Source organism: Protomyctophum bolini (assembly GCF_963924005.1).
Source record: "Protomyctophum bolini genome assembly, chromosome: 2".
In the NCBI taxonomy this organism is placed as follows: Eukaryota; Metazoa; Chordata; class Actinopteri; order Myctophiformes; family Myctophidae; genus Protomyctophum; species Protomyctophum bolini.
The window spans coordinates 17403245-17419003 of NC_137863.1; positions in this window are offsets into that span (position 1 = coordinate 17403245).

Sequence of the window (15759 nt, forward strand, 5' to 3'; positions counted from 1 at the left end):
AGTGCACATTTGAGTTGATAATCGTGCCTGTCTCGCGCCAGGGGCCCCATTCCTCTCTTGCTTCCTTGATTTATGTTTTACTAATAATCTCTACAGTGTACACTTGTAGAGTGTTGCTGCTTCTAGTGATAGAATTATGAAGCGCCACAGGGAATCTCAGGCTATGAGAAAGTTGTGTGGAGTGGGCGATGCAGTGAGCATACAGTGTGTCCATTCTAAATGCCCTCTCTGCCCTCAGGGCCCCCCTCAGGGCCCCTTTAGAGCATCCTCTCTCTATTACCAGGCTCCAGATCATCCTCAGTTAAAGAATAGGTTGCAGTCAGAATAGGGTTTCCTCTGCATCACACCGACCTATTGGAAGGGCATGCTCAACAATATTCCTGCATCTCCTGTCAGTCAGTCAGTCAGTCAGTCAGTCAGTCAGTCAGTCAGTCGGTCAATCACGCCTCGTGACACGCTCCATATACAGTATGGCCAATACAGAATACATTCCATTATGTTGATCTGACCTCATCAAACCCTGTAAGCTCAAGACACAATCCATATGGAACGTGTCATGAGGCTGGATCATCACCTAGATCTGCATATAGACGAACATATTTCCTGTAGGCGGAGACGACATATCTGCGGTGTAAACTCGCACATCTTCTACTACAGTGAATGGAAAAGTGACTGATGTTAGTCTGCTCAAACGTTACTCTTTTACTAACACTAACTTTACAAAGATGCCCAGAACATCGGGATGAAACTGTGTAGTTTATGGCTGCTCCAACAATAGTGGAGCGTTTTTCTCCAAAGTTGAATGTTGCCACTAGACCTGAGACCTGTTTCGTCTATATGGAGCTGGCCAGCAACTCTACATCTGACCTCACGGAGCTGCTCACAGACTAAAAACACACACACACAGACGTTCAATGGTGAAAACATAATCTCCGCCTCTCAACTGTTCCCAGCCTGGCGGAGATAATAAGTGTATGGGGAGTTTGGGAATTGACTAAATTGGGAGAAAGGGCAAATAATAATTAACTACTATTTTCAAAATTTTAAGTAAATAAATGAAGGCAAACATCTATATATTTGTATAACACATAACAAGCTGATGCCTGTCAATCTTATTTCTATTGAGCTGAGGTTGTTTTTCTAATCTTATCAAGCTCTGAGTGTGGCATTCTGTGTGTTGAGGTGGGCTGGTAGTATTTGTCAATGTTTTCTTGCATGTAATTTGCAAATCATTCCAGCTGTGATGAAAGGAGAGTCATTCCTAATTTATGGAGTTGTAAATGTGGCCACGACAGGCTAATGGTCCACACGGCATTATGCAATGAAACCGCATAATGAAATTTAAATAATATTTTATCACTCAAGCAGTCCGGCTTTCTACGGAATTTGAAATATCTCCCTAGACATAATACGTTAATTTCACTCCAATCTTACACCCTGGCTTGAGCAGACACGTCTTCTTTCACCCTTTTTACCACAGCAATGTGTTCTAGCTTTATAGTATCTCATCTTATATAATCAGTCAATATCTGAGATGTGCACATAGCAGGAATTAATCTCCCCTGTGAAGTCACTCATAAATGTGGAGGTCAAATCTTATTACAGAGGAATTCCCCACCACCGAGAGATGAAGGCAGCATGGTGTATAAAGTACTCTGGTACTGTATGTAAATACAATTTTGAGGTATTTGGACTATACTTCCAATACTTTTCTTCTCCACTACATCTCAGATCCAAATATTGTACTTCTGCCATTTAGCCGGTCTTGGCGGTCTACAAGCTTGTAGATCTGCTATTTATTTATTTTACTTTTGATGCCAACAGTACATTTTGAATACTTTGTGTTACCATGTGGCATTAATACAATACCTTTAGTACTTCTTTCAACCCTGGATGAGAGGTAAATGAACAGGGAGGAAGTGGGAGTTTGCAATTAGAGAGAGAGAGAGAGAGAGAGGGGGGGAGAGAGAGAGAGAGAGAGAGAGAGAGAGAGAGAGAGAGGGTTAGCGGGCCAGAGAGCGATGCCTTTGTTCTCATGCCGCCACAGAAAAAGGCCACATCAGAGGTGTTTGCAGTCTCCAGACTAAAGTCACAGTGGTTCACCAACGTTCTTTACTACAGTGTTTATTTTGTCGACTAAAACTAGGACGAAGAATATCCGCCGACTTGTCAGGACTCACAAAACCCAGATGCATAAATCATCAAGAATCAGGAAACGAGGAATAAACTTAAAATAGTCTTTACATGCAAACATAACTCAGGTACACATTTCAACATGCAATAGTAACAATACTTAGAGCAAATTGATACACCAACAAACACTGGCAGACCTCTAAAGACTAGGCACTTAGGGAGAATGGTGTGGAGAAACGGGTGAAAACAAGTAGGCATCAGCCAGGGCTCTGGGCGAATGGGTGTGGCAGAGGCTGTGACATTACCTTTTGTCACCGATGAAAATCAAATAAAAACTAAACTATTGTGACTAAAATTAAGGCTAAAATATATTGACAATTTTATGATATTTAGTCCAGTGGTTCCCAAACCTTTTCATGTCAAGGACCCCCAAATTGACACTAATTACCCTGCGGACCCCCATTTGAAAAGATATGCCAGGGACCCCCATAAGAGAAGATTTTTTACGGCTCCAGCAGTGATTCTCAACCAGTTTAATTTCAAGGAGCCCCAGTTTGACATGCATTAGTTTACGGACCCCAATTTATATTGTAAAATCAATGTTAATCTAACTCTGAGAGTGTACAAATGGACCTGTTAGGGTCCATTTGGTTCCAATTGTACACTCTCAGAGTTACAGACCCATAAGGGTCCATTTGTTCCAAACTATAATTTATCTGGATACCCCCTGGAACTCCCTCAAGGCCCCCAGTGGGTCCACAGACTCCACTTTGGGAACCACTGATTTAGTCGACTAAACTAGACTAAAATATGACTATTAACTAAATGTATTCTCATTCAAATGACTATATGACTAAACTAAATCAAAATGTGCTGTCAAAAATGAGCTCTGCTTTAGTCCCCCCCCATTAGAATAGGTTTTGCAGCTGAGATTATATTCCAGCTTCACCGGCACAAAACATTTGCCCTGATACTGACACGTTCATGTGCTTTGATTTTCTTTCAAAGCTTTACAGTATACCGGTACATCCGTCTTTGTCCTTGATTTCAGTTGTACGTTTCAACCGCTACATTTTTAAAAAAAAAATCTATTTTCTCATGTTTGACTTTCATATTTGAAGCTCCCTCAGGCTGAGAGGCCACGTCAATAAATGATGCAGCAAGCTCGGGCAATTTAATTTCTAGTGGCTAGCGGCTGGCATATTGGTGACTGGTTCCCCTGTCATTATAGGCTGGTCTTGTACTGACCTACAGTACCTGCAGATTATACTAGTGAAAGTTATACTTTTTTTTTTACTTGTGTGGTTGAACACTTGAACCTGACGCGCTCTGATCACTCTGCAGGCCCCTTCATCTCATGCACAACACACTGATACTCTTCTTGCACCTTAATGTCTATATTATGATGGTAAGCTGCTATGCTCAAGCACTACAGTATGTCTAAACATACAGTATGGATTGGATTGATAATTATGCCTGGATTGATAATTATTTTGTTTTTAAATGTCTTTCTCCCCCTCCCCCCCTGCTCCCCCTGCCTGACTTAATGCATGTGGGATGAATTCTCCATAACAAACAGAACAAATATCAGACTTCTTCTTTTGTTACTCTTCTGTGACTTTACAGTATACACTCCTACCCCAAAGTCACATTAAGGGAACTAATTGTATCCCTATTGGAGAGGAGCAATATAAAGAGAAACCAACTGGGATCAACTGAAGATTCTGAAAAGGACTCCCTCTCCATCTCCTCCGTCCATCCTTCCCGGGGAGCACAAAGAGCATTATGCATGAGGCCCAGAAGGTCTCTGCGCACATGGCATGCTGTCACCCTCCCCCTGCATGTCACCGGGGTGGGGGTACACTGGCACGCTGTCACCCTCATCCTGCATGTCACTCCAGGGTGGGGGTACACTGGCATGCTGTCACCCTCCCCCTGCATGTCACCCCAGGGTGGGGGTACACTGGCACGCTGTCACCCTCCCCCTGCATGTCACCCCAGGGTGGGGGTACACTGGCACGCTGTCACCCTCCCCCTGCATGTCACCCCAGGGTGGGGGTACACTGGCATGCTGTCACCCTCCCCCTGCATGTCACCGGGGTGGGGGTACACTGGCATGCTGTCACCCTCCCCCTGCATGTCACCCCAGGGTGGGGGTACACTGGCATGCTGTCACCCTCCCCCTGCATGTCACCCCAGGGTGGGGGTACACTGGCATGCTGTCACCCTCCCCCTGCATGTCACCCCAGGGTGGGGGTACACTGGCATGCTGTCACCCTCCCCCTGCATGTCACCGGGGTGGGGGTACACTGGCACGCTGTCACCCTCCCCCTGCATGTCACCCCAGGGCGGGGGTACACTGGCACGCTGTCACCCTCCCCCTGCATGTCACCCCAGGGTGGGGGTACACTGGCACGCTGTCACCCTCATCCTGCATGTCACCCCAGGGCGGGGGTACACTGGCATGCTGTCACCCTCCCCCTGCATGTCACCCCAGGGTGGGGGTACACTGGCACGCTGTCACCCTCTCCCTGCATGTCACCCCAGGGTGGGGGTACACTGGCATGCTGTCACCCTCCCCCTGCATGTCACCCCAGGGTGGGGGTACACTGGCATGCTGTCACCCTCTCCCTGCATGTCACCGGGGTGGGGGTATACACTTTTACAGGAATACACAATGCTGCGTAATGCAGAAAGCAAGGGGTTAAAAGGGGTGTTCCTTTCATTCCTGCCTTGCTGCCCGAGTCAGAGAGCGATTAACCACCAGATCAATTCGGCATTGTAACATTTCCGCATCGGTCTGACCTAAACCAGTGGTCCTCGAACATTTTGGTGTCAAGGACCCCAAAATGGATAAATTTGGCCACGGAACCCCACCTAAAAAGAATTGTGCCAGGGACCCCCAGAAGAGAAAATGTTTGTGTGTGTGTCAAAATCATTGTGATGCTGTATTAACACATCCCCCTGGGACCCTGGGGTACCTCACTTTGAGAACCACTAAACCTAAACATAACAATGTGTCATCAGCATTATGATGACTCATCTCTCAGCGTCATATGCTGATGACATACTGTAGGCCTATTGTGTTTCCGCCAGGTGTCACAGTCCAGTGAATGATGTCATCTGATATCAAAGAAAGTCCAACAAATCTGTCCAAAAACAGAGATTATTTTAGTGTCCCAAGGCTTTGATTATTATTCATAATTTGTGTGATTTTGGATGCTGATGTTATACTATCAGAAGCACATGATTAAGTAAATATCCCCAAGACTTTTAACATCTGAGGGATATAATCAGAATAGTTATTTTTTCTTTTGCTGGACTGGCAAAGCAGCAGCTATACTTCAGAATGTTGCAGCCATGAGAGTATTGGCTAAAACCATTTATTATAAAGTACTTCTTATTGATTTAAATTGTATGAATGGCTTATTAGCTCCTTCCTTCTTTGTTGACATGCTCACTGTCTACAGTACCTTCTGTCATTATAGTCCTTCTGTCATTCTGGAATAAAGTGGCCCTACCACTTGAATCAAGGTCTCCTACACTGTGTATTCTTTTATGTAGAGGCAGAGAGGAAGGGAGAGCCAGTTTCACCCACACAATAACGCTGCCAATGGGTACTGAAACATGAACACGTTCATAGATCAATCACCTTTCAAACAGATATTTAATTCAGATGCCTGTCATTTCTCCTCAGAAGAATCAAAGTGCCCGCGATTATTATAATATCTTTTTTTAGATAGTGGTGGATTTCCTTAGATCTCCTTAACAGGGAAGAAGTGAGAAACTTTATTTTCCCTGCACTATTACATTTAGAGAATAAGGGATTAAGGTACGCAGAACAGGCTCATGCCAGCATTCCAAATATCACGCAGGTGTGTTTTACAGATAAAGCTGGAAATCAAAAGCAGCATGGGGAGGGGAAATACAGATGGATATATATATATATATATATCTACTGTATAGAGCCAAATCCCTGTGATGGTGTGTCCAGATAAAGAAGTGATGATGAAGGAACCACATTTAGATTGACAACCCCGGCAGCGTCATTGAGCTCAGTCAGATAAGACCCGTCATAGCTGTTAGGATAACCTTTTGGCTTGTTTCCTTTATAATATCAATCTTCATGTATGAATTATCTTATCTTTGCCTCAATTCCCCACATTCATCACATTTCAACGTCTTTAACACTGCCTCTCACCCCCTGAGGCCTGACTCTCTCTCTATCTCTCTCTCTCTCTCTCTCTCTATCACGAGCATGCATGCGCGCGCGCACACACACACACGCCAGATAAAAACAAAATCTGCAAAGCCTACAACAAAGGATACTACAAAACTGGTGCTTTCCACTGAACTATAACCCTCCTGCAAGAAGAAAGGTGGTAATAGGATGATTTGTTCCGGAATACCCAATACAAACATAATCATATATCTCTGTAATACGCACTCTATATACAGATATTCAATAAACACCATATTCTCTTAATAGAGCTGCCAAAGAAGTGGGCCATGTGATGGGTGAGCCTTGCCCGGACTGAAACACGCGTGTCACTTAGAATTCAGCCGCGTGGCGCCCGGGACCCGACCCGGCTCAGACAAATATTGGTTTTGTGTCAGAAAGCCAGTTGAAAGTTGGATGTGTTAATCTTCCTGCTAATGGCCTGGCAAAAGCCTCCTCCTTATTATTCCAGCCCCAGTCTCTCTCTACAGAGTGTGTCTCCACAAGGTTAATTAGTGGAGGGTCCCTGGAGGCTTTGCCCACACGATGTGGGCTTAAGATAGTGGAGGTGCCTCTACACACAGCGTTGGCAAACAAGGTTAATGGAACCTCAGATAGGGCTCTCCTTTGCACGCTCTCTGTTCCCCATGTGCATCGACACGGTGAGTGTTACTGTGCTTCAGTTATTCATCAGTCTGTAAGGTTGAAGGCGTGCAATGTCCTGGGAGTGGGAGCTGTATACCTACCACTGTGATGCCATTAACCGCTGCTTATTGCGGTCATTGCATTGTTTAAGTAATCCTTCAGTTGGCAAAAGTGCAGAAACGGCAAAACAACCGAGTGCCGTTTTCCAATTCTATTACCAGATGAAGGCTTGGAGGTTTAATCTTCAAATGTCAGTATAGTATACACAAGAACAACAAGAACTTACACAAAAAAAAAGAAGATTCATTCGGCTACTAAAAAATGCATACAGTTTCCAGTACACCATTATAGGTACAACAATCCATCAATGGTCTTATGGTGCTATAACAACTTTTTTTTTCCTGATATAGGCCACAGTGTCCCATTGAGTTGATCTCTAAGCCTCTGGTGTACTCGTCAGCCTTTCCCCCGGAGAATGCGTAGATACACATGAGAAGACATGAGCCTTAAATCAAAGACACAACAGAGGGAACAGGGTCCCCTCAAAGGTCGCTGTGTCGCAAATGACTCTGCATTGCAAGTAACACCCTGAATCGCACCCCTTGAATAAAGCATTGCCCTCGAGCCAATCCCCGGGGGGGAGGGGGGGGGGACACCACGGATCACGCTGCTTCACGCCACATGACCCTCTCTCATATCGCCTTAGAACCACCACTCCCTCCCCTCCCCAATTCCCACCCTCCATCTCCACTCCAGCAGTATGATTTATCACCCCAATATCCCCCTCAGCAGCACTACTCTGATTGTGTTGATACCTCCTTTGACATTTTCCTCCCATATCCCACCTGCATACATTTTTCATACTCATCCTGTCAAAACAAACAGGCACGTGCTCAAAATGATTACCATAATAACACTGAAAATCGAAAATTACAGAATAGGAAAACACCCCGGTGACATTTGGGGGGCAGCGGTGGGTAATGGGCATATAGTATGTCCGGGGTCATGTTTACTTACTACTGTACGGCAGGCTGCCAGTGCATCTCTATCTCACTTCTATCTCTCCTGTCCATGTGGGGGGGGGGGGGGTCTTCGGAAAGCAGGGGATGAGAGGTCTCCCGCTGCTTGTCCGAGGTCACAAGCAAGGAGGTCGCGCAGATATGCTGCGGGTCTGTACGTGGAATGAAAGGCAGGAGTGGATCGGCTAAGTCAGTTTTAAAGTCTGACCCGGTCCCCCTTTGGTGATGAAGGTGGCACAGTATGTGCTGAGAGGCTTGTGAAGTAACTTGGCTCCACTGACTCTTTCATATGCACATCTAAGCACTTTTCCTGCCTCTGCTGGCCCATGGTATCGTGTTTACTATGTGTGGGGTGTGTGTGTGAGCGTGTGTGTGTGTGTGTGTGTGTGTGTGTGTGTGTGTGTGTGTGTGTGTGTGTGTGTGTGTGTGTGTGTGTGTGTGTGTGTGTGTGTGTGTGTGTGTGTGTGTGTGTGTGTGTGTGTGTGTGTGTGTGTGTGTGTGTGTGTGTGTGTGTGTGTGTGTGTGTGTGTGTGTGTGTGTGTGTGTGTGTGTACAGTAGGTATATGTACTGCATGTGTCAGGGTCCCTGCTCTGTATTGTTTTGGTTATTAATTCTGTGCTCCCCATGGTACAGAGAGCCATGCTGGGTGTTATATTGAAGAGTGGAATAATACAGGGCCTATCTGTTGATGCTATCACTTCTTAGGTCACCTTTCTATGCAGGTGAAGTAGCGAGTTTGTCCGTACTGTATATTACTGTCCCAGTGTTTCCAAAACAACAACAACAAACACAGTTCAACCTAAACATCAGTTTAGGTGACATGCAACACAGCCAAAATTTGCATTTTGCAACGTATCTCCGACGTATACAGTTTTCCCGCAATACCCACAAATGTTTCTTTCTTTGTGCAATGCAGATCTGCTAACTCTCGCCTGCACACATTACAGAGAGATCAATCACCTTCTGTGGCTTCCCTTATAGGCTGTTATCGTGCATCTTTGGTTTTCATACATCCTAGTTATTCTCATTCGAGGATCCTCTGAAAAACCCACAGGACCGCGATGCATTTGAAGACACACGGCTTCACAAGCTCCGCTTGACGTATCTGTCTCCAAGCATGGAGCCACTGACTATGTTATTCCACAGCACATTAAGTGAAGGCCTCCCGCTGTGTCTGCCTGACAGACGTCTGAGGGAAGAGAGTTTTCTGAAATATGGCGCCTCCCGCCTTCCCTCCTCTCTCTCTCGCACTGAGGTTCAGAGCCGACACCATCAAAGCCCACCTTTCGACACTTATGCCCAATTTATGGCCAAAATACTACGTGGTGGTAACGTGTTGCATAATGTGACGCGTTGTGCGATTATAGATTGTACAATAGAATAGATAGCTATTCTTTGGACGTCATACAACAGAGCCATAGGCGTTAAATAAATAGTATGTTTGTTTGTGGATTCTGAGGTGAAAAGTGAGCACTACTGTATACTGCAGGGTGTGATGCTGCAGTGTGGTTGTCAACATTTGGACGGGGGCGGGGGTCTAAATTCCTCGTTAACAGAAAGTTCTCGTGTCATATCTGCCCAAACTGCTATGGAGAGCAGCAGAGAACAGAGGGGACGGGTTGGCAGGTTCATACATATGTGACATTGTAACATCTGTGTAGCGCGGAAAATGATGACTAATTATGTTTGCCTTCTGTCATCTCAAAGGATGCGCTGCCGAGTGCAAGAGCGCTGGTGTCTGTCAGTCACCCCATACGCAGTGGAGGAAAGTAACTATACAGTAAGTACATTTACTTAAGTAATGTACTTAAGCATACCTTTACTTTACTGGAGTATTTCCAATTTTTCATACTTTTAGTACATCTCGGAGTAAAATGTTGTACTTTTTTTACTCCACTACAATTATTAGAAAACTTTAGTTACTTTTAAATGTTTTATCATTATTACAAAATAAACATAAACTAACCACTTCAGCCATAATTACATTTGGCTATTTGAAAATAGCTGATCGACTCCAACCTCACAATGTGTTGCATGGCATATCGGCTTTTTATACATTTTATACATTTAAAACCTGTGAAATACATAATGCATAATGGGTACTTTTTTCTTTTGGTATACTTTAAGTATATTTTGATGACAGTACTTTTGTACAGAGGAATATTTCTACATTGGAGTATCGATACTTTTATTTTAGTAAAAGAATCATCAGTCCTTTGACAACCTTCCATACGTCTCTCTATTTTTTCAAGGTTCTTTATTATTTGTCTCCCGAGGAAGAAGACAAATGCCGCAGTGCAGCGCCAAATACATCTTTCTTGTAAAGCAACCGCCTCCTTCAGAAGCTAGCAATCTCCTCTCCATCATTTTAATTTCTGCTCCATGCAGTATAGGTTTGTTCTCCATGATGTCACTAAAGCTTCTAGATTTCCAGCCTGTTGACTCAGCAGTTATAAGCGCGTTCATTCCATCTAATTTAATATGCGGGCGGATAGGAAACAAAACCTTCCCTGATCTGGCTAATGCCACATAAATCTGTGAGCAAATATATAATAAAATGGAGTGTGTAACGTTAGCCTTGGCTAGGATCATACAGCACTGTGACAAGGCTTGGAAAGCCCTTTTCTGAATACTGGCATATAGCTCACTTGATGCCCGTACATTATGTACATTATATTCATAGGCGTTCCACGCCTCAGCCAAAAGATGCATGCAGTAAGCTAAAGTTTAGCTTGCCATGTCTCTGTGCTTTCCTTACAGACTGCTATAAGATGGAATACAGAGAGTGCAGTGTGAGTAGAATACTGTACTATAATAGGGTCAATTTGCAGCCAAAGGTGTTTGAAATGTGGATAGACCATGCATTGGGTTGTGTGTGGTGTTTACATACTGTACACAACAATGGTGAAAACACCCCTGTGATGACAGTCGGTCGGACCCACCGTTGTTGTCCAGAACCGCCACAAAAGGCCCCTGCTCATGCTCTGGACAGGGCCCAAATTAGCCAATCGATCACACCTGATCACCCCTATCTCCATATATGGAGCTGGCCTGTTCTGACATCACAATGAGGTTCTGACATCTACAGAGACTCCATATTTGAGCATGCCTGACAAAGAACTCCATATATGGGCATACAAGAGACACAGATATAATAACATGGGTGGGGCATGCATTTCCAACTTGCATCGTTCCAAGCAGGCCAGTGCCCAACGGGCACCGCTCTAGTAATAATAAGGGCAGGGAGATAGATATATACTGTACAATAACAACCCCAAATGGGGAACAGAAATAGTAGAGCCCACCCGTGGTGCTGGGGTGGCGGTGGGAGCAAACAGCGCATAACAACAACCACGCAGGAACCATAATGCAGAATGAAGGCTACACCCACATAGTAATGCAGCGTATTAACCCCTCAAGTATATCTGATTCTGACTGAACTAACTCTGTATGCTATGTATAATTAATAATTAAATCAAATATGGGTCCAGGACCTAATGCATGCATATCAAACTGCCAGGGGATTCTTGAAATGTTAAAGGTTGAGAATTATTTCAGTGGGGTCCAGACCCTGCATGGCTCAGTAGTTGAGCCCTGTGTCATGAGCCCAGTGGATTTGTTATAGTTTAGCGCTACTTGTTGGGGAGGGGGGGTCAGAGCTAACCACAAGGCCTTCTGGGAGCTGTGGTTCACCATCTAAGCATTCTGTGTACTTGTGGCTCATTGAATGGGAAAACCACAAAGGCGTTGCTTTGCCTCCACATGATCCACACACTTCCCTCAGGACTCAGGAGAGCGGCGTTTATAGGTAAAAAATGAAAACGGAAAATGTAGTAACTGGTAAGTAACTATGCGAGATGAGACATATGACTGTAGGCACTGCAGGGTGTTATCAGAAATCCTGAAAGGCATATTATCTTAGCTTAGATTATTTTACTGATTAATGCTCTAAGCTCATTACAAATGCTCTAAACTCATTACAAAAGTCAAAGCTGATGGGTGAAAACAAATCAATTACTTTGACTGAAAGATTGAATTACCGGTAGGTTATATTGACGTATGCCCACGCGCATTTGTACTTCCTTGTTTCCTTCAATATAATTATCACATTTACTTTCTCCCAATTACTTTTTACATACTGTAGTCTGTACTGTTACTGATTGCAGTAAATGTCTGCATGTGTAAACATCCTCCATTATTATTTATCATCGCATGACTCACGTTGTTTACGTCACATGATCTGATTTACATTTTGCTGTTTCCTGAATTTTCTGATTGAGCATAATTAAATATTGATGAGGACGTGTTCAAGAAATGGTAGGAGAAGATAATGAAGCAGGGGCTTGGATTTACTTGGATAAAAGTATTTGAATCCTTTTACTATCTTTTTGCTTTTTTCCCAATGCATTTAATACTACTAGTGAAGTATCCATTGTCAGTGGGTACTATATGACACCAATACCCATTGTCAGAGTGCTAGAAGGCAAGTCTATGACGTTACAGTTACATAATGTGACAAAGGTACTGTGACGTCACGTCAGTCATTTATTACAGTGCTTTTCAACCCGTTTCATGTCAAGGTCCATTTTCTTATTCAGCATTTGAACCGACGAGTCGACGACTGAATATTTTGTTGTCCACAATTCAATGCTGTATTGATGTTGGTACAGTACCACAAGATAACAGGTAAACATTGATGAAAATAACAATTCTTCTAAATTCTCTAATTGTATAGACTTCTTGTAAATTAAGTAATGCAGATGTTTAACAATAATTTAACTCTTGAGAGCGTGAAATGAAACCAAATGGTTTAATTTTACGCTCTCAAGAGATAAAGATCTACAAGGGTTCATTTGGTTGCCAACTCTCCATTTAGCTGGGGACCACCTCAAGGACAACTGGTGGTGATGTTCATCTTTTTCTAATATTTTGAGTGTGAATTATTATATCTGAGACTACCAAATAACCAGGCCAGTCCTTAGGGTAAGTTTGTCTTTACTGTTCAACTGTCACCATCACCAAACAGGACCTCAAAACATACTGATTGGAGAGCAACACTGGATTTGGGCACACGCCCCCAGCCCAGCACTTAAAGGAACAGAAATAGCCAACAACAGCAACTATGCATGAGTAATACACAATACCCCTTTACCCCAGTTAGACCCCAAAAGTCAATAGTCAAAAAACAGCAATCGTGTGTAGAAAATACACATTTTTCTGTTCTTGTGAATTCATACTCCACCCCATAGATCTGGCCCATTAAATGGTTTCAAGAACATGTCTTGTTTGCATTTCAAAGTAATTTGTCTTTTGCTGAAGTGCCTTCATTGAGAATGCATGACCAGTGACCTCACATTGCAAGACCAGCATGTGTGAGTCAGTCAGCAGAGAGACGATTCACTGACTCTCGCTCTGTGGAAGAACAACATATAGCCTAAATGAGGAAAGTTGAATAGCAAGAGAAAGGACCATTGATATTCTGACAGTCATGTCCACCCGAGTGAGAAGAAAGAAACAGAGCCTGTGCATGTTCATGTCAGTCTGTTTTGCTTGGGAGGGTATTATTGAATTCACAGATTTGAGTTTTGCATTCCAATTCCCACTGACATGATGACGTGACTGAGGGCAGGCGGTTTCGCACATTAGGGAATATTTGTTGCTGACATATTGTGCGAGTGCAGCACTTTACACACTATTTGTGATGCTCTTGAAATAGTTAGGTTGGAAAGGGAGCAGCCAGCACAGAGAATATGTAATTCAGTGCAGTATATGGATCACTGACTACCAAAAGCTCTCGCCAAAAGGAGTGCAAATATTGAATAAACATGAGGCAAATTTCCCCTCATTTGACATTGTAAAAGTGTGCACACATCTACAAGAAAGAGTGAGAAAAAAAATTAAAAAAAATAAAAGGAAAGAAAACCGAATAAGAAAGGTCCATTACAACATGTCCGCTTGAGAGGCCGAAGCTGTAGTATGTGAATGCCTCTGACCCCCCCCCCCCCCCCCCCCAACACACACCCCCACTAAACCTACTGCTGACACTGATGGTTTCTAAGTGAGAGTCTTATCTCTCTCTCTTTTCCCCTCTGTCGTAATCGCTGCTCTTTATGATCGCTTTGCCCTCTCTGCCCTTTCAAGATGCAGCATGTAATGAGGGCTCTGGAGGACCGTATATGAGTGGACTATTTAGCTATTCAGACAAGATCGGTTCACTTCACCCCCACACACCGTCACCTCCACCTCCACCCGGGCCGCCCGCTCTGCCTCCGCTGCTCAATATCTCCTCCGGTGAGGAGGACAGCCGCTGTTTGCCCGGCTTAAGCCTGATTTATATTTTTTACTTAGTCGTGTGATGGAGTGTGTATATATAGGCTACATGAGGTGTTACAAGGTCAAGGAGTGGATTCAGTGGGATTGGCTCAGCGAGATAGATGAGGTGGGGTGAACCCTGCTATAGGGTTTGATTTGCAAAAAAGAAAAAGAAAAAGAAAAACAGAAGAAGAAGAAGAAGAAGAGGATATGGGGGGCATTTTTCATAAGCCCTCTATAGCTGTAAGCAGACCTGGACTCCCATGCACGTCCAAAGGAAGCTGACTGCCAGGGTCTCTTCCGGGTTTTTAGACAGCTGGTGGATGGAAATGAAGCTCCACCCACGCGGCAGAATGCCGCTGGGGAAAGCTTTTCTGGGAATCTGGCCGCCGCGGCCAAAGGCAGATTTCCGCAAGTTCAGGTCTGCTTATGGCTTGTCATACCACAAATGGCAGAAATAGCTCACAAAATGTCACATTGTGATGCGTTGTGATCTTTTTGTGATATTTTTAATTACAAAAGAAATATTGTTTTGAATCTGACTAGAATCAGGGATGACAACTCAAAGAGATAAATAAAATCTAAATAAAAAGTTAACTAAAAAGGAAGCATACAAACTAAAAGACACTCAATCTCACTCCTTATTGGCTGTCTGTCTGTAGTGCACCCTCAGCTTCCTCTGATGCTCATTCAGTTCATTTGAATGATGCTGAGCTTATAGCATGGATAACGTTCAGATCATGTGAAGGTTGAATGGGTGAGGGATTCACCAGAATCACCACTGACTCACTGTGTGCATGATCTAATCATATAGGTGATATGTGTGCGTGCAGCATAGTATAAATAAACAAAAAATGACGATAATGCATCTGTCTGTCTGTCTGTCTGACACACACACACACACACACACACACACACACACACACACACACACACACACACACACACACACACACACACACACACACTCTCTTGAGGTACATTTTGATGCCGAATCAACTTTTGTACTTTTACTCAAGTCATGTATGCCGGGTATTGAAATTCTATTTAAGTAAAACAGGTCAGTACTTCTTCCATCACTTATAAATCCAAGCATTTTTTTTTGCTACATTATTTATTATTATTTGCACTGGTTTTACCTCTGGGCTCTATGCGTCATGTTTTAAATGTTTTTTTTTCTGTTTCTCAAGAGATCTTTGATAGTGGTGTGGTGTTATGATTTAGTTAAGATTAGTTTTGATGGAAATACTTTGAGATTTACACAAATGTAAAGTGCATTATCAACTAAATCTATTATTATTATTATTATTATTATTATTATTATTATTATTATTCCCTGTAGTGAACTGAGAACAGGGGAGGAAGGTGGATGGGAGAGGGTCATACTGTTTTGCGCACCGCCCACTAGAAGGCAGACGACCAACCAGCTC